The sequence below is a fragment of the Hyaena hyaena genome, unplaced genomic scaffold (genome assembly GCF_003009895.1).
Source record: "Hyaena hyaena isolate Hyena2069 unplaced genomic scaffold, ASM300989v1 scaffold_205, whole genome shotgun sequence".
NCBI lineage: Eukaryota > Metazoa > Chordata > Mammalia > Carnivora > Hyaenidae > Hyaena > Hyaena hyaena.
In genome coordinates this window covers 1,228,679-1,246,740 of record NW_024080838.1, presented here as the reverse complement: position 1 = coordinate 1,246,740, position 18,062 = coordinate 1,228,679, and the positions used below count along the sequence as shown (strand labels likewise).

General features: G+C 40.1%; 1 protein-coding gene and 1 pseudogene across 5 annotated transcripts in view; one reads left to right on the top strand and one right to left on the bottom strand.

The window, feature by feature from the left end:
- The window catches only part of ARHGEF28 (Rho guanine nucleotide exchange factor 28), a 304,052-nt gene that overhangs the window by 79,102 nt on the left and 206,888 nt on the right, over positions 1–18,062 (top strand). The gene's annotated exons all lie outside the window — the stretch shown is intronic.
- LOC120238368 lies at positions 9,701–9,982 on the bottom strand (annotated as a pseudogene).

Here is an 18,062-nt window from a genome sequence, read left to right as displayed (position 1 = left end):
GATCTTGTGCTTTTGGGTTTTTTCATTCAGCCTAATGTGCTTATGATCCATCCCAACTGGTGTGTGTGTCAGCAGTTCCTCCTTCTTTGTTGATGGATAGTATTCTGTGGTATGTGGTATTCAGTTTCTTCAACCATGCCCATAATATAGGCCGTGCTGGGTGCTTCCAAGTGTTGGCTACTATAAGTCTGCTGTGAATAATTGTATATAGATCTTTGTGTGGGCGTTATTTTCATTTCTCTGGGATGAACGTCCAGCAGTGTGATTGCTGGATTATATGCTAAATATCTGTTTTAGCTTTTAAAGGAACTGCCAAACTGTCTTCCAGTGTGTCTGTACCACATTACCTTTGCATTGACAGTATATGGTAGTTCCAAATTCTTTGTATCTGTGTCTGTATGTTGCATTGCTGTCCTCTTTTCCCTCAGGTTTTATTGAGAAATAATTGATCTACATAAAGTGTACAGCATCATACACATATAGTGCAGTGATGACTGCAATTGGTTTAGCTAATATCCACTTTCTCCTATACGTGGTTACTTACAGGAAGTCAAGGTGGTGGATGGGGCTGTGGAGGCCAAATAACTTTGTTGATAAGTATCCTCTTCCCACCTCTCCCTTTTTCTCCCTTTCTTTTCTGCTGATCCTGCTTCTTAAGGTCAGCAAATAGGATTATATGAGGATATGTATGAGTAATGTATGCTCTTACCGTGAACTCAAAAGACTCTTAAGTAACTAGAGGTGTTTTCAGATTGGTGTCTTTCTGGGTCTGACTCCTCCATAGACCCCCAGTTCTTGGAATGTGTGGTTCCTCGTCTTGTCCCCCAGGGTTATAGCATCACATGCCCTACTGTGCGTGGGCCCTTCGCCAGCGTTGGACCTTCAAGTTAGCATTCCTCTCAGCCTTGGCCCCTTGTGGTCCCATCCGGTAGCTTCCTGAGATCAGAGAGAGAGGCAAATTGAGAGGTTGGAATGTCTTGGGGGTGATTTATTCGTGGGTTAATGGTGATAGTGTACATATGTGAAGTGTAAAAGGAAGAAGTAGTCGGTACAAGTAAAGTGGCTATGCGTTGGCTACCCAGTGTGGGGAGCAATATTACTGCTGACTCTGTGCAGAAAATGGCTTTCCTTTCTCAGTGCAGGAAGAGAAGAAGGGCTTCACGGAGTAGGTTGGCTTGGGAGTTCCAAAGGACAGGCATACAGACTGTCATTTAGTATTGAATCTAAACAGAAGTTGGGAAGTTCTAGATAGGTAGATGTGAATTACTAACATACGTGTTGTGGAATAGAGCCTTATGTTCAATTTAAGCATGCCTTAACAGTATGCAGGGGCAAGTTCATGTACTTCGAAAAAAGTTTAAAAAGAAAAGCTTACATGAATTTTTATTATGTCTCCCATGAGTGACTCTATTAACCAAAGAAATCCATCCATTATTCTCTAAACAAAATTGAAACAAGACAAGCATTATATCAAAGGCATGAATTTTTATATTTTCTAGTATGAAAAGGTTGTGTGTATTTCTGGAACATAGAAGTTGGTGAGTAATCCCCTACTGGCTGGAAGTAAACTAAAACACTAAAATGATAGGACTAGAAGACAACTGAGAAACTAATTACCCAATCAACTTTCACTTTGGGGAGGTTAAATTTACTCAATAATTATGAAGATCCTAGTGCATCTGTGAGAATGACTGCCCTAATTTGCTAGCAGTGGTAATTCCGCTGATGGGTTATAAGTAGCTTGGGAGTTTCTATCGCACCTTCCATTGTCTGGGATGGTTGTTGGTTAAAATGTTTTTGTTGTTGTGTTTGTTTATTTCATAGAACAATAATGCTGGCTCATGCTTTGTTTTTCAGTGCCAGTAACCATAGGTATGAGCATTGTTTTTATAGATCTACTTTGTGATCCTGCCTAGTGCTGAGGTTCTAACAGACATCTGGCCCTATCACTTTATTTAGGGTGTGCTTACTCCTCTGCCAGAACGGAGTGGGTCTTATCCAGGTCATAGAATGAGTGACCAAGTTAGAGCATCCTGATTCTGGTTATTTCACCTCTTAGAAGTTTTCATTTTATATGGTAGCCCATTTATGGAGCACACTGTAATCGAAGTCTGTAAAATTCGCCCCCCCCCCATTTTTACTTTGTAAAAACTTTTTATTTGGCCATATTTTTAGACTGAAGAATCGAGTGTTTGCATATACTTCACTGTGTTTTCTGTAATGTTAACCTCTTAAATAACTGTGGTACAAATATCAGAAATGGATCAGTACAAGAACATTAACTACACTGCAGAACTAACTTGGCATTTCGGTTTTCCCGACTCTTGTCCTTTTTCTCTTCCAGGACCCAGTTTCTCTGTGTTGTTTTTGTGCCCTTGACAGTTAGGAGGAATAGTGGTCAGATACTTGGAGAGTGTCCTTCAATTTAGTTTTCGTGATGTTTTCTTATGATTAGACTAAGATTTTAGATTTTTGGGAAGGATATCACTGAGGTGAAGTACCTCTCTTATTGCATGGTATCAGGAGGTACCTATAGCAATATGTCTAATTACAGCTCATGTCAATTTTGATCACTTGGTCAGGGCAGTGTCTAACAGGTTTCTCCCTAGTAAAGTTAGTATTTTTTCTTATTCCATACTCTACTTGTTAAAAGTGAGTCACTGTTGAAATTAGTACAGTAATTCATACATGTTTTATGGGAGAGAATTTTAGGTGATTACCAAAACCAACTACATAATTTGTAGGGTCCAAAAGAAAGTGAAAATGTGGGACCCCATGTTCAAAATTAATAAAAAATTTCCAGGTGGAAGCAGCAGAGAAGAAACCAAACTGTGAGCCCTTCTGAGCATGGAACACTGTGCAACTGCACAGACTGCATACACATAAGAATGGCTCGGAGGCCTTTCAGCATCCTGGTTGTCCTTAACTTGCCCACCAATTTTATCATTCATTCTTGGACCTCCTATGGAAATTATAACTGTGGTGTTTGAATAGCCACTTGTTTTATTTCTTGTTCGTTCTATTCCATATTGATTGGCATTCTTAGGTAAGGAAGTCCATAACATATGGATACCACAATATTTGTTTTATTCTTTGGGTTATAACCAAATAGTATTATTTACTCAAGTTATTTCAGCTTTAGACACTGAGAGCTCTTTCAGATTGACTCCTCCATCTTTTGAAATGCTTCTGTTTGTTTTTGTTGTTGGGAACTTCTTTTTTAGTATCACAAGATGCTTCAGGTTGCTTTTGCATTTTCCCTGACTGAGCCATTTCTCCAAGGAGCCTTGTTTCTTTTTTATTGGACTATGGGATATAGAAACCAAGATCAGGGCATTAGGTGTGCTCATTGCCACTGGAGTGTCACTGCTTCCACACTTCATCAGTGGACACAGTGAACAGAGCTTGGAAATGTGTACACTAATCCGTTATACAAACGTAACTATGTTTTTATGTTTACCTGTCTGTATATATGAAAATAAACATGACTTCATATCTATGACTCCAGTCCAGGACTGTGAAGTTTGTTCTAGTATTCACCCTTTGATTGTAGCTCTTGTCTTTGACAGTCAGAAACTTGGCTGTTTTTAACTACACATATTTGTTTACTCCTTTGTTCTAACTTAGTGCTTTTGTAATTGCTAAACTGTACTTCTGTGAAACTATAAATTTGCCAGCTAGGGGATAGTGTTTGTGTCCAACATAGTTTGTTCTTATCACTGAAGTGTTATTATTATCAATGATTGTTGAACTTTGTTAAACCTGATCTCAATAATTGTTCAAAAAGTATTTTTCTTCTGTAGTCTGTTACCACGGTGAATTATATTGATATTTGAATATTGAACCAGTCTTGAGTTGAGATAAACCTCACTTGGTTGTGATGTGTTATCCTTTTTATGTATTGCTGGATTTAATTTCCTAACATTTGTTGGGTTTTGTTTTTATGTTCATGAGGAACGCTAGCCTGTAGTTTTTTTTTTCTTGTAATGCCTTTGTCAGTATTTGGGAGTAATGGAATTCCTTTCTCGCCTGAAGAAAGATACCACATATGTAGACTAGGAAATCTTTCGGTTCATATAAAATGAATTAAAAAAATACTGTGAAATTACAAATAGTCTACCTTTTTGACTGAAGTACCAGTGAAAATCTCTTGATCCTTGTTCATTTTTTCTCTGCTTCTCGGTGAGGTGGACACTTCCTTCTCACCCATATGTGACTTGATGCCCACAATGTACCCAGAGCTAGTGCCAATATATATCTTGCTGCTGAAGCTGTGCCAAAGGGCACGGTCTGAAAGTTCCAGCGAGCCTGGGCTCAATTTGCATAGAGTTTTGCATGCATGTTAACTAGTAGAAGGAAATGGGCAAAAAGTATTTGGAACAGGCACAAAGTTCAGTGAACTTCTCCCTTGAAATTGTCCACATGCTTCTATTATACACAGAACAATAGAAAAGTCCTCATTAGACTAGCAGAACTGAGACATATTCCCACTACTTGCATTCCAGGCTCTTAACCTAGTTCATGAATTGCCCTTCTTTCATTCCCTCTTGGCAGAAAAATGGAAGGAAATACATTTTAGGGGTAATGTAAACATTGTTCTGAAACTGGAGTTTACTACTTCACTGATTTAAGGAGTAGGATTATTGAAATAGACATAGAGTGAACATTTGTTGGGAGGGGTTCCTTTGGTCACTGTTCATTGTGGTTTACCCAAATATCTCATTCCACTTTTACTTGCAAATGGGAGAGGTGCAACAGTCCTAAGAAAATAAAGTAACTATGTGAAATACAAATTTTTGTGCAAATGCCATATTTGATGAGGCAGTTATTATGAAAAAAATTCTTAAGCCTTCCTACAAAGGGTTTTTTAAGTGTCTGTATTTCCCAGGGGCCAGATGGGTGACACCGAATGCACAGGCAAATTCTAGGGGGTCACTTCCAGCATACTCTCAAATGCATCCAGCCATTCTCCCAGGACCTCTCTTGCTCTTTTTATCTTTCTTCATAATTGCTTTGTAAAATTCTTTGCTTTCATTGACCCCATCCCTCCAACCTATTAATGTAGTATTGCCACAGGCTAAGTGTCAAGTCATAGATGCCATAGTTTTCTTGCTGATCCCCTTTACCTTAGCCTCTTGGGACAGGTGAAGGTTGATTTGGGGCCAGGAAGTGGTAGGATCAGAGCAGAAGAAGAGGAATTTGTGTCACTGGTGTCTTTCTAGGCCTGTTGGCTTAGATTTTGGAATAAATAGAAGCTTCTAGTAGAACTAGTTGAGATGTGATATTGTCATGTTTGTGAACATCATCACCACTCAGAAGTTTGGAGGAGAGGGAGCCATGATGGTATTTTTGAAGGAGGGAGAAAGTCATCCAAAGGTTTGGTCATTCTGAATACTTCTTATATTTGTAAGATGGAATTCTGTAGCTTGGGAATGGCCAAAGACATTTTCATGATAAATCAAATATTTGTGGTTCTTATTCTGAAGGAATACAGGGTAGTAATGTATGCAGATTCTGGGTTGATATACCTTCCTCTGTTTGGCATTATTTGTTTTGCCTTGAGTAAGTGTGTGTGCGCATGTGCAAATTTGAAATTGCAAATGGATGTCCTTAAAGAAAAATTTATGTCATCATTTCCTCACCAGGGAAAATGAAAGAAAGGAGAAGGCTGAGAATAAAGTAGATTTTAGATCTGGTAAGCGGCTTGAGCTGGGAGATACAGGTGGACCTTCTGGTGAGATGGACCTGGGTTAGTATTTTAACATCAAGGAAGTAATTTAACTTCCCTGGGTCTTGGTTCTCATTTATAGAATGAGGGGAGTAAGTACTTGTAAAGTGCCTGCATCATTGACTAGCATATAGTTAATTATCATTGTCTCTTGAACCAGATAGTGGATAGGATCACTATCACTTGATGAGAAAGGAAAGCATGGGGGCAGGACTTGAAGAGAAACAAAGTCAGCTTCTAAGTTTGGGAATTGTGATAGAGTGGGCAAGACTTCAGCAAGACTTGAGCTTTCTCACTTAGAACACAATGGAGATTTTTGATTAACATGTTGAAGGTGTGAAGAAAAACACAAGAACTAGCTGTGTCTTTTTCTGAGAGGCACTGAGGAGGATTATTGGGCATTGAAGTGTGTCCAGGAGTAATTCTTCCATTGTCAGAAAGGAATGCCCAGGGAGGTCCAAGGTCAAAGGGGATAGTATGTACAAAAGCTTATTTTGAGGACATTCTTTGTTTGTTTTATCATCAATATGATGTATCTACATCAGCATAACTTTTGGGCCATAGATATGTCTCTGTGTTTTTTTTTTTTTAAGTTTATTTATTTATTTTGAAAGGGAGAGCATGGGTTGGGGAAGGTGAGAAGGAGAGTCCCAAGCAGGCTTTGCACTGTGAGTGTAGATCCAGACCCAAGACTTAATCCTACAAACTGTGAGATCATGATCTGAGCTGAAACCAAGAGTCGGGTGCTTAATCGCCTGAGTCACCCAGGTGCCCCTGTCTCTGTGTTTATGTACCTGTAATATTTAGATAAACCACATGGAATCTGATGCACAGATCTTAAGAGTATACAGAGTGAGTTTTTACAGACACATGTTTGTGTCATCATCACCCACATCAAGACAGAGAACATTGTCCAGCACTGTTTTGTGCCTCCTCCCAGTTGTTTGCATGAATGCTATTGGGACTGTTATTGTAGATTAGTTTTGTGAATGAAGAGATTTTATCTGAACATTCTCTGCCTAAGAGGTTAGTATTGAGAAAGTAAATACAAGATACAAAAATATTTAGCTGAGACAGAAAATAATGAGATCCCTGATAATATTTACTAACATTTCCTTATCCAAAGTGAATGCTTGTTCATGAAGTGAATTCATTTCTTACCACTCTTGTGAAAACACTTCTTCCATTGTGTGCGTCAGGCTATGGTACTCTTGATTTTTTTTAAAAAAAGTTTATTTTTGAGAGAGAGAGAACACAAGTAGGGGAGGGGCAGAGAGAGAGGTAGACACAGAATCCGAACCAGGCTCCAGGCTCTGAGCTGTCAACACAGCCAACGTGGGGCTTGAACCCAAGAACCGCGAGATCATGACCTGAGCTGAAGTCAGACCCCTAACTGACTGAGCCACCCAGACACCCCTACAGTACTCTGATTTAGGCAAAATAGGAAGTGGTGAGAAGACTGCTGGAAACCCAAACTCAAAAGAGCAAGGAGCCAACTCAGAGTCTTGTCCTGTTGCCAGTGGAGTCTGGGTTTGGTGGTGGTGGTGGTGGTGGTGGTGGTGGTGGTGGTGGTAGCGGTGGCGCTGCTGCTGCTGCTGCTGCTGCTGCTACTACTGAACTGTGTGGCTGATTCCCTTTGCAGTCACCCCTGCTGATTCCCTGAATAATCTCTCCGACCTCTGGATCTTGGTAACACTCACCCCAACTCTAGAATCTCAAATGGGACATGATGGGCTGAGCCTGGGTCATATGACTGCCAAAGACGAGCAGAGGAAATGTCCATTTCTGTATTGTGAGGTAGGGTCTTGCCTGCCATCAAGACTCAAACAATGGATGATTCTCTAAAAATGGGAAGAGGTTTGGATGTCATTCAGACAAAAACAAAACCAAGTACAACTGAAAAGGCAAACTGTCCACAATACCTCAAAGCTTACTTCTGTTATTTTAAAACCTTTATTTGCTGCAAAACTTTTATCTGTAGGCCACAGCACATCTAAAGTATTAAGTGTTAGGTAGTAGATTCCATGTACCTTCAGGACAGAGTGCTAGTATCTCAATATGCTATTGACTTGTGTGGCGAGCTATTAACGGATATCCTAAAGCTGGTCTCTTTCGAGTGATGCCTTGGGTTTTCAAGTAAAATTACCAAGGTGTCATTTGTCTTGAACATTTATTGAACAATGAATTTGTCATTTGGCATTGAAAAGAAATCTTACCCCATGCCGTAACTGAGTGGTGACATGTACTAATCAGAGCTTCCTCTTGATGTGTTTGGATAGTATCAGCTGCCAGAATCCCATAGATGGGCTAACAAAGCTGAGGTGTTAACAGCTTCATTTATTACAAAGAGGGAGGAGGATATCTTCTTCTATAGGCTTATTTTGGAATGAAGACTAATAGTTCAATTCATCTGGCCTTAAGAAGTTAAATAGTATCAAGATGAGGGCTTTTTATGACCAGCTGTGGTGAATCAGGCACCTGTGACCCCTTAATGTCCTCACCTAAACAGTTCTACCTCTCAGGTGAGAATTGTTGCTTTCTTTCCTTTGATGACAAGTCTTGAGAATTATGACAGTTCTGAGTATAGTTGCTCTGTCAGTGTACTGAGTGCTTGGGGCCTGTTTTGAGATCCAGTGTTGTTCTTGCTCATGTTACTTGTGGTACGAGTCTACATGGTCATCCAACCTGTGGTGATCTGGATTTTGCTTGTGCTTATTTTGGTTGAGCCTAGTTGGGGGATGGTGATACTTATTGCTGATAGAAAAACCTGGACATGGTGTCCTGTTTACCCCGTGCTGCTGGACAGCTCTCTCACCTCAAAGACCACCCTGGCCAGGGATTGTGATCGGGGGCCTGCTTTTGTTTTAATTCACTTTGTTGTGGAAACACCATGGCTCTCCTAACTGGCCAACCCCAGAAGTCGCAGGTTCTTAGATTCTTTAAACTTGTCCGGAGCACATGTTTTACAACACTATCCATAGTCCCATCATGGTTTCATTAAGAAGGTCATTTGAAGGGCTGTTTTCTGGCTTAGAGAAAAATGTCTGTTCTGGCTAAGTTAGTTGGTCTTTAAATATTTAATATTTCTTAGTACTAGGGGGGAAAATCTCAATTCTAAGGCTTTGTGAATAATTACAACGTTGATTTTGAGGATGTAGATCTCATTACTGAAAGATACTCTATACTTTCTGTGCTCTGAATTTCTAAAGGTTTCCCACTGTAAAAAGTGTACTGCTGCTGTTAGGAGTTAACCTGATTACTTACTTACAGGATGTTCTTTATTTGAACAGTTGGTGAATCTAGAGCATTTATGGAGTCAGAGGATGCAGAATGAAATGGAAGAAAAAACCCCTAAAGAACAAACAAACAAACCCTGAAAATTGACCCAAGCAAATAAAAGCTCAGGTAGTTTGTGTAAATGAATATAATGGGGCTGCACACATTCATAGTTTATAGTTCTACTCAACTTTGGAAGTGCAGGCCTCTTGTGACATTACAGTAGAAATTATTGGGTATGTTTGATTCGTTTGCATCCTTGAGAAGCCCTACTTTATTTAATTCTAGTAAAAATTAATGTTATATTAGTTTCAGGTGTACAATAGAGGGATTCAAAGTTCTTTGCATTACTTGGTGCTCACCCCGATAAGTGTGTGCTCTTAATCCCTTTCACCTTTTTCACCTGTTCCCCTACCCATCTCCCCTCTGGTAGTCCTCTGTTTGTTCTCAGTGCTCAAGAGTCTGTTTTTTGTCTCTTTTTTCTTCATTTGTTTTGCGTCTTAAATTTCACATATGAGTGAAATGCCATATTTGTCTTTCTTTGGTGGAGTTATTTCACTTAACTTCACTTAGTTTCTGATATGTGTTAATCAGTATAACCCCCAACACAATACATCATGATTTCATGCATTTAGAGGGGAGGTATATACTGGATAAGGAGAAAATTGTACAGATGGCTTCTGGAAGACCTTCACTCTAAGTAGCTTTATAGTGAAACATTTCATTTAGAAGTCTGGACTTTTCCTTCTTCAGTTTGCTGTATGTAATCTATGTTCACTGAGTAGAACTTGTATTGTTCATTGGGACCCAGTTTGTTCTAGGGTTCTGGGCTATTCTTGCTGTCCCAATTGATATCAGGATTGAGCAGTGCCCAGGTGTAAGGCATAAAGCAGCTCCGGTACCCCCTGCTCCAGTAAATATGAAGAGGGGGATCAAGCTCAGATGCTACTTGGCCTGACCAAGAATCTGGCTTAACATGGTTGTGGTAGTGGCCTTAGGTCCAGAAGATGAAAGGTCAAATCTGCAAGGCCCATCTCTAAGTAGTCACTACACTGAGCACAGATTTCATTTTTTTTTTTTTTATGGCTGAGTAAGATTTTATTGTATATATGTATCTACCACATCGTCTTTACCCATTCATTTATGGATGGACACTTGGATTGCTTCCATATTTTGACTATTGTAAATGATGTTGTAATAATCATTGGGTGCATATATCTTTGGAATTAGTGTTTTTGTATTCTTTGGGTTAATACCCCATAGTGAGATTACTGGATCATATGGTAACTGTTTTTAATTTTTTGAGGAACCTTCATACTGTTTTTAAGCAGTAGCTACACCAGTTTGCATTCCCATCAACAGTGCATGAAGGTTCCTTTTTCTCCACATCCTTGCCCACACTGGTTCTTTCTTGTGTTTTTGATTTTAGCCATTCTGACAGGTGTGAGGGGCTATCTCATTGGAGTTTTGATTTGCATTTCCCTGATTATTAGTGGTGTTGAGCATCTTCTCAGCCTGAGGTGTTTGGACCCTCCTCCTCCTGTCCTTTCTTGGTCACCTGACTGATTTTCTGGGAATCTGCCTATTAAGCTGCTCATGTCAGTTGGATTGTCCAACTTATTTCCCTACTGTTCTCTTAATCTTGTCCTCTTCATATTGTGTTTAATCTCCCTGCTCTCTTTCCTGTAGCTGCCTCTCTGGGTTTCTGCCTTCCCCTTTTTGGGAAATCTCTTTATTAGAATATCTAAATGGTATTTGAGAAAACTGGAATGATGACAGTAACTTAGGTTGTGTCCATTATAACCACATCACTGATAATGTAGAAAGTGGTCATTTTTTTTTCTTTTTAACTTTTTAAAATATTTATTTTTGAGAGAGAAGAGACAGAGCATGAGCGGGGGAGGAGAAGAGAGAGGGAGAGAGAGGGAGACACAGAATCTGAAGCAGGCTCCAGGCTCTGAGCTGTCAGCACAGAGCCTGATGCTGGGCTCGAACCCACAAACAGTGAGATCATGACCTGCGCCAAAGTTGGACGCTTGACTGACTGAGCCACTCAGGCGCCCCAAAAAGTGGTCATGTTTTTATGCATTGGTGAATGTTTATTCACTATTGCTTTCGGTAAGGAAAGTAAAAATGTGAGTGCTAACTGTATATGAGGCATTGCCCTGGATGCTGAAAATTTAAATCAGAAGAGAGCTCTTAGCTTTCTGGGCATGAGATACAGTAGATGAAAGATAAATCATAATGATCATATGTTAGCCTGTGAAGTTTATTGTTAACTAGAGCAGCAAAGAACTATTGTTATGGGTCATGGAAATGCTGTCGTTAGACTAAAAATCATATGAATTAAAATGAAAAATTTCAATATACGAGTTAGGAAGAGTTTAGATTTCCTCACACTATATTCGAATATACAGAAGAAATATTGTTTCTTAACTTATTTCTAAGAAATGTGTGTCTTCCCGACGCCCTCTCCGCTGGGCAGTAGAACACAAAAGGAGTCCACTCCAGTGTGTGTAGTCTCATGCAATGAGAGAAAGAAACAGTTGCTTTAGGTTTTCTCTACTCACTTATTTAATTTTTCAATTTCTCAGCTATGTGGCTTCCTCCATTCCTTTCTAGGGTACCTTGTGCAGATCTGGGGAACAGAGTGGGGATTGGGCATCCTCTGTCTTCCTGCCGGTTCTCAATGACCTTTTCTGTCTCTGGGTGTCTGGCTGGTATCCGTGCCTATGTAGGTTGTGGGATGTCTCTTTGAGCCATGTCAAGCCCCAGTTGTGGTCCTCAGCTGACCTTGACTCCATCTCTCAGCACTTGGTAACACTCTTCTGGACCTCTACAGATCTATTACCTCCTCGATCCCATGTGTGGCCTAGGACGTCATCATTGTAAATCTCTGCTGTGGGTTATCTTTTGTCTAGCCAGGCCTACTGCCTCTTGATTCACTTCTTTCTCCATCCTTCTCAGGAGTACACAGTATCTTCTGGTTTCATCCACACCATACTAGAACTTAAATTGGCTATACAGTGGGTCGGATGTTACTCTTGCTCTTGAAATGTCTTGTAACTTATCCAACACCTTTTCTTTGTTAGGGTCAAAAATCAGAAGGGAGATCAGAGTGTACATGTTTGACCGCGCGTGTCTCCTTGTAGTCCCCTGATCCCAGAGGGAGTGAGTTTTAGGCTTTACCCTATTGAAGGTTCCTTCCCTAATCAGCAGCAAGCATAATCCCTAGTCTTAATAAGAAGCAGCTTTGTTTTCAGTGGAAGACACTACAATTTGAATATTTCAAGCTCTGTTCTTGATAAAGCTGACTTTTCCAGGCCATTGTCTTGATGTAGAATCGTGTTTTCAATGTCAGAAGCAGATTGTTCTCTTTTGTTTTTTGCTGTCACAGTGCTAAGATATCCTGTCTCCTCAGTACAAGCTTCCATAGCTGCAAGACTTCAGTCTAACAAGAGAAAGATGAGGTACTTAAACTGTGTGTGTGTGTGTGTGCGTGCGTGCGCACGCGTGAACGCTGAGGGTGGTGGAGAAATCACTATCAAAACATTACCCTTGTCATACTTGTCATATGAGGTATCATTGACTAAGTAACTCTTTCCTTGCAAGTTGGAAAACACATGTATCACATGCATTGTGGGTACGTGTTCCTAGAAACAAAGTACTGTGTTGTGCCTTGATAATGAAAACGTCAAAAAAAACATTAAAAAAAAAAAAAAAAGAAAAAAAAATTTGGGGCGCCTAGGTGGCTTAGTCGGTTAAGCGTCTGACTTTCGCTTAGGTCATGATCTCGCGGTTCGAGAGTTCGAGCCCCGCATCGGGCTCTGTGCTGACTGCCAGCTCAGAGCCTGGAGCCTGTTTCAGTCTGTGACTCCCTCTCTCTCTGACCCTCCCCTGCTCACGCTGTCTCTCTCTATCTCTCCTAGAAATAAATAAAAAACATTAAAAAAAAAAAAGAAAAAAAAATGAAAACGTCAATAACAAGGCAAATTATATTCTTACATACAAACCAAGCATTAACTGAGGATTAATGTCCTAGATAGGACTCCTTGCCACGTGTCATTGAAGAAAAGCTACAGACCACCAGGTGACAGGAAAGATGTATTGCAGGAGAGTGGACAGCTGTAGGCTCTCATATTGATCTTGCCTGTTGGAACATCTACCTCAGAGGCAAATGGGTCAAACTAAGAATGTGTTGTTCTAAAAGACAAATGAGTTAATTTATGTCAAAATATTTTGAGTCTGACAGTTGCCTTCAGTAGTAAGCATGAATATTGAAAATAATAAAAACAGCCTTTTTTAGTTGTCACTTTAGATTATAGAGATCATTTAGTAGCCATTATATTTTACAGAGAGGAGTAAATGACTACTTGAGTAGATAGGGCACATGGTCCCTGGCGGAAACATATTTTTATTTTTGGTTGTATTAATCAATGAAAAGAGCAGAGTAAACTAAGGGGGTTACAAGAGGGTAGAGCAAGAACACGTGATGCATTGGAAGGCAGAGGAGGGGAGAGGTTCAAAAAATGGGTCATACAAGTTAGCAGAGAGGTTACATAAGATTGGAGATGTCGGTGGGTCTTTTATCTACCAGTTGGAGGTACGGTAGCATATCGGCTGGATTGCAGTGCGTTAGAAAGGAAGACAGGGCTGCAGACCTTGACCATCACAGGAAGGAGCGAGAGCTTACAAGATGAAGGAAGAATTTGACTCTAAAATGGCATTGGACTTGAACATGTTAATAATCTCATTAAGGCCACCAGTTGAAATGCAAGAGGAAGAGGGTGAATGATGGGTGGAATGGTAAAATCTGATGAATTGGGAGTGGATGCACTAACAGACCTTGAGGGGAAATGTCCTCCTCTAAGTCTTAAAAGTGTGAACCAGGGTCACAGGCTAACTGAGGTGCTGGGTCCAGATCTTCCAGCTCTATTAATTATTCTTCCTTCTTCCTTCTCACTAGCTTCTTTTTATAAATGGCACATACACATCTCAAAGTGGATATCCAAGGAAAAGAAAATGCTACCTATGCCAAAATTAAACACACATATACTTTGTCATTTTGCTGACCATCTTAGGATTTGAAAAACCTTTGGGGGAATTTGAAAGGCGCATGCCTTTGAAAATAGCATCTTTATACAAAATGTGATAGTTCTCCAATTTCCTCCAAACAAGAGGCTTGAACTCCTTAATCATTAGCTTTAAAATAGAGATTATAGCATATTTCAGTTTGGAGCTGATTTTATAAGGTTTCCTATGTTATTCTGAAGTGCACCCAGATTTGGGATCTACAGTTTAGCTTATGTGATGAGTGGCTTATTTTTACTATTATCTCTCCCTATAATCTCTGCCTAGATTGTGGTTGATGCTCTTAAAAAAAGAGAGATTAGAGCATTTCATTACTTAAATTCTCACTCAGGTCTTTGTTTTGAGAATCTGGAGAGCAGGAGACTGTGGGATCTTGGTTTTTTGCTTTTGCTTTTTGCTTTTTCCCTTGGGCTGTGAAGAATAAGGGACTTCTGCGGGGGCTGTTCTCCACAGTGCTCCAGGGGGGATAGGGACCCGGAGTATGACATGAGACAGTCTCCTGCCTCAGTGTCTAGGAAGACTCTTTTTTTAAAAAAAATTTTTTAATTTTTAAAATTTTTATTTATTTTAAATAGTTATTGTCAGGTTGGTTTCCATAAAACACCCAGTGCTCATCCCCACAAGTGCCCTCCTCCATGCCCATCACCCTACTTACCCTCTCGCCCCCACCCCTATCAGTCCTCAGTTTGTTCTCAGCATTCAAGAGTCTCTCATGGTTTGCCTTCCTCCCTCTCCCCCACTATTTTTCCCCTTCTTCTCACCCATGGTCCTCCATTAGCTTCCTCCTAATCCTCCTATACATGCAAACACATGGTATCTGTCCTTCTCTGCCTGACTTATTTTGCTCAGCATAACACCCTCAAGTTCCATCCACATTGCTACACATGGCCAGATTTCATTCTTTCTCATTACCAACTAGTATTCCATTGTATAGATAAACCACATCTTCCTGATCTAGGAAGACTCTTAATAGTATGTGCTTATACTTTGGGGCTTTGTGGATATCCATTGGCCAAAGAATTTGTTCTCCAGCCCTTCACTTGTACTGAATTACAGAGTCATGGCTTATACCAACCTATGTTGTTGAAACCAGAAAATGAATTGATGAAATCTTTGAGAAGTAAAGTAAAATCATTACTTAGATCCTGTTGAATGTGCAGAAAGAGAAAAACCTAAAGTGTTGAAAGTACCTGTGGGTTTGGTGTGTTGGTCAATGACTTTGGGTTTATTTTCCTCCAGAATCTACCTCCCCTTGAGTGCTGTGGGGGCCTTTGTCTAAAATGAGCCTGAATTGGGGCACCTGAGTGGCTCAGTCAGTTGGGCATCCGACTTCAGCTCAGGTCATGATCTCACAGCTTGTGGTTCGAGTCCTGCATCCGGCTCTCTGCTGACAGCTAGCTCAGAGCCTGGAGCCTGCTTCAGATTCTGTGTCTCCCTCTCTCTCTGACCCTCCCCTGCTCACGCTGTCTGTCTCTGTCTCTCAGAAATAAATAAAAAATTAAAAATAAATAAATAAAATGAGCCTGAATTAGGCTTATTGGGCTGGTTGCTTTTAATTTTGAAAATACCCTATTTAAAGCCTTTATTTGCTTTTATTAATGGTGTTTTTGTTTTGTTTTGTTTTTAAACCAGGGAGCAGTGGTTAAACCTTTGCCTTTTGCATGGAAACTATTGCAGAAACTTGGTCCCATCTGTTGGTATAGTCCTTGTCTGAGATGCCTCTGGTGTAAAGGGCTTAGGAACAGTTCGGTCATGTGCCCCGTGCGTGCCCCGCCCTAACGTGGAAGATATTCTGCAGACCTAGACACATAGTCAATGTTTATTGATCATATCTAGAAGCCTATCAAGTGTGGTCTTTTGTAGCTATTCACTGCTCGTTGAGAAATAATTAAGCAGTACCATACAAATCTATCCGGCACATGTGGACTCAGATAGAAAAGCTTGCTTCTCTGATGGACCGTTTAGTAGACTAAGCAAAAAGATTCATTGTGAGTGTGTAACAAAAGCTTTTCAGAAAGGAGAGAGGGTGAGAGATAATTAATATTCTTGAACATCCCCTGCATACCAGACACTGTGCTCCCTGTTTTGTAAACCTTTTATCTAATTCCCATGACTTACCCAGTGTGCTAAGTATGGTTTTTTTTTTCTTCTCAAAGGCTCAGAGAGATTATAAATGATGTGTCCAAAGTTGCACAGCTATTTAATGGATTCCCTGAGACCATCAGACTGGAAGGGCTCCATAAGTGTGTGGAGTGGATGAATAAAACACCGTGGCCCAGTTCTCTTGACCTGCAGCCCAAGCGAGTTTCCGTGTTACCATTGAGTCTCTTACCTCACCTTATATTTTTCAAAATGTACAATGCTTTATTTTTTAGGAAAACCCACTATGAGTAGGATGTGAAAGTAATGGGTGTGAATTTTCTTGTACTCATTTAGTGTTGGATATTTGATTCCTAATTTAACATAACAGTGCCACGCCTGACATGTTGAAGTTCCAGAAAGGCTCTGACAAAAAACAGACAGGTGTTTTATGGTTAAACCTATTCAGAGACCATGAATATTATGGTATGTGTGTGTGTGTGTGTGTGTGTGTGTGTGTGTACACACACACATCTACAGGTTTATATTTAAACAAGGCTAACTGTGCTCATTAGACCAGACTGTTCTTTGGTGGTTTTAACAGTCCTGTTAAGGCCTTAACAATAATCTACTCATTAGCCAAAATATTCTTTTTCAGGAACATTAATTTGTTAGTCTCCATTTTTTATATAGCAGGAGATACATTTCAGTACATAGTTTAAGAAAGCTTTATGTTATTTTCAAAGTGTTCAGGGAAGAGCTTAATGTAATTGTTGTCCAGTAATAATTTCTGTACCTATCCCAGGTCATTTTACTCCCTTATCTTCTTCATAGACCAGGAAAATGGGTGTCATTCTCTTATATTTGGAGAAAAAGAATATATCTTGAGAAAAAGAACTCCCTACTTAATAAAAACTGGTTTTCACATCTCTGGTCTAATTATACTCTTTTAAGCTCATGATAAGGATCAGTCAGGGCTTATTCGTATGTTCTTCTAAATGGTGGGGGAGGGAAGGATCAAACAAAACAGAAAACCAGTTCCCTTATTAAGCTCAGGAGAAAGTTCCTTGTTCCCAAATCCGTTTAGGAGGATAAGCCATTCTAAGTCTTTTCAGACACCTCTCAGAAGCGCTTTGCTAATATCCAGAGGTGGGGAGGGTATTTTAAGCCCCAAACTGAGCAACCCAAACTGGCCTGGTGACTATTTAGTCATGCTCTCATGGTCTAGAAATGATTCTGGCATGGGCGTGATGGTTAGAAGTGCTCAGTTACAACCAAATCCTGGCTTCTCTGGAGTGGATTTCGGAGTTTGCATTTGGTTACCTCCTGCAAGTATTAGAAAAGGAAATGATATCTGCTGTCCCGCCTCCTTTTAGGTACCTTCTCTCCAGCTCGGGAGTGCCTTGACTTGTGTCCAGTGGCCCACACAGGTGTCCTTGCCAGAGTCTGTAGGGATAGTGCAGATGGGCCTGAGTGTCCTGAACATTATTTACTCCACTCACCCCTATTAGACATTTTCTGTGTTCCAGTCCTTCAGAATGCACCTGCTAGGTGAAAATTATTAAAGTAACAAAAACTAAAATAATTTTTAAAAACTTTTTGAAGAAACACCGGTGCATTTTAGAGAAGGAATCACACCGAACAGAATATAATCTGGACATGAGTAGGCTTTCAGTTCCAAGTCGTGGGTTGTTCTTGTTTTCGTTTTGTTTTTGGTCAAGTGTAGTTAGGTATAATGTGCTTATGGCAAAATTCATCCTTCCTGGTCAACACTTCTTAGTTCTGACAAATCCATTTGGTTCTCTAAATATAGAGGTATAGAAAATTTTTATCATCCTCGAAATTCCCTGTGCTGCCCCTTGGTTGAGCCAGTCTGGGGCAACTATTA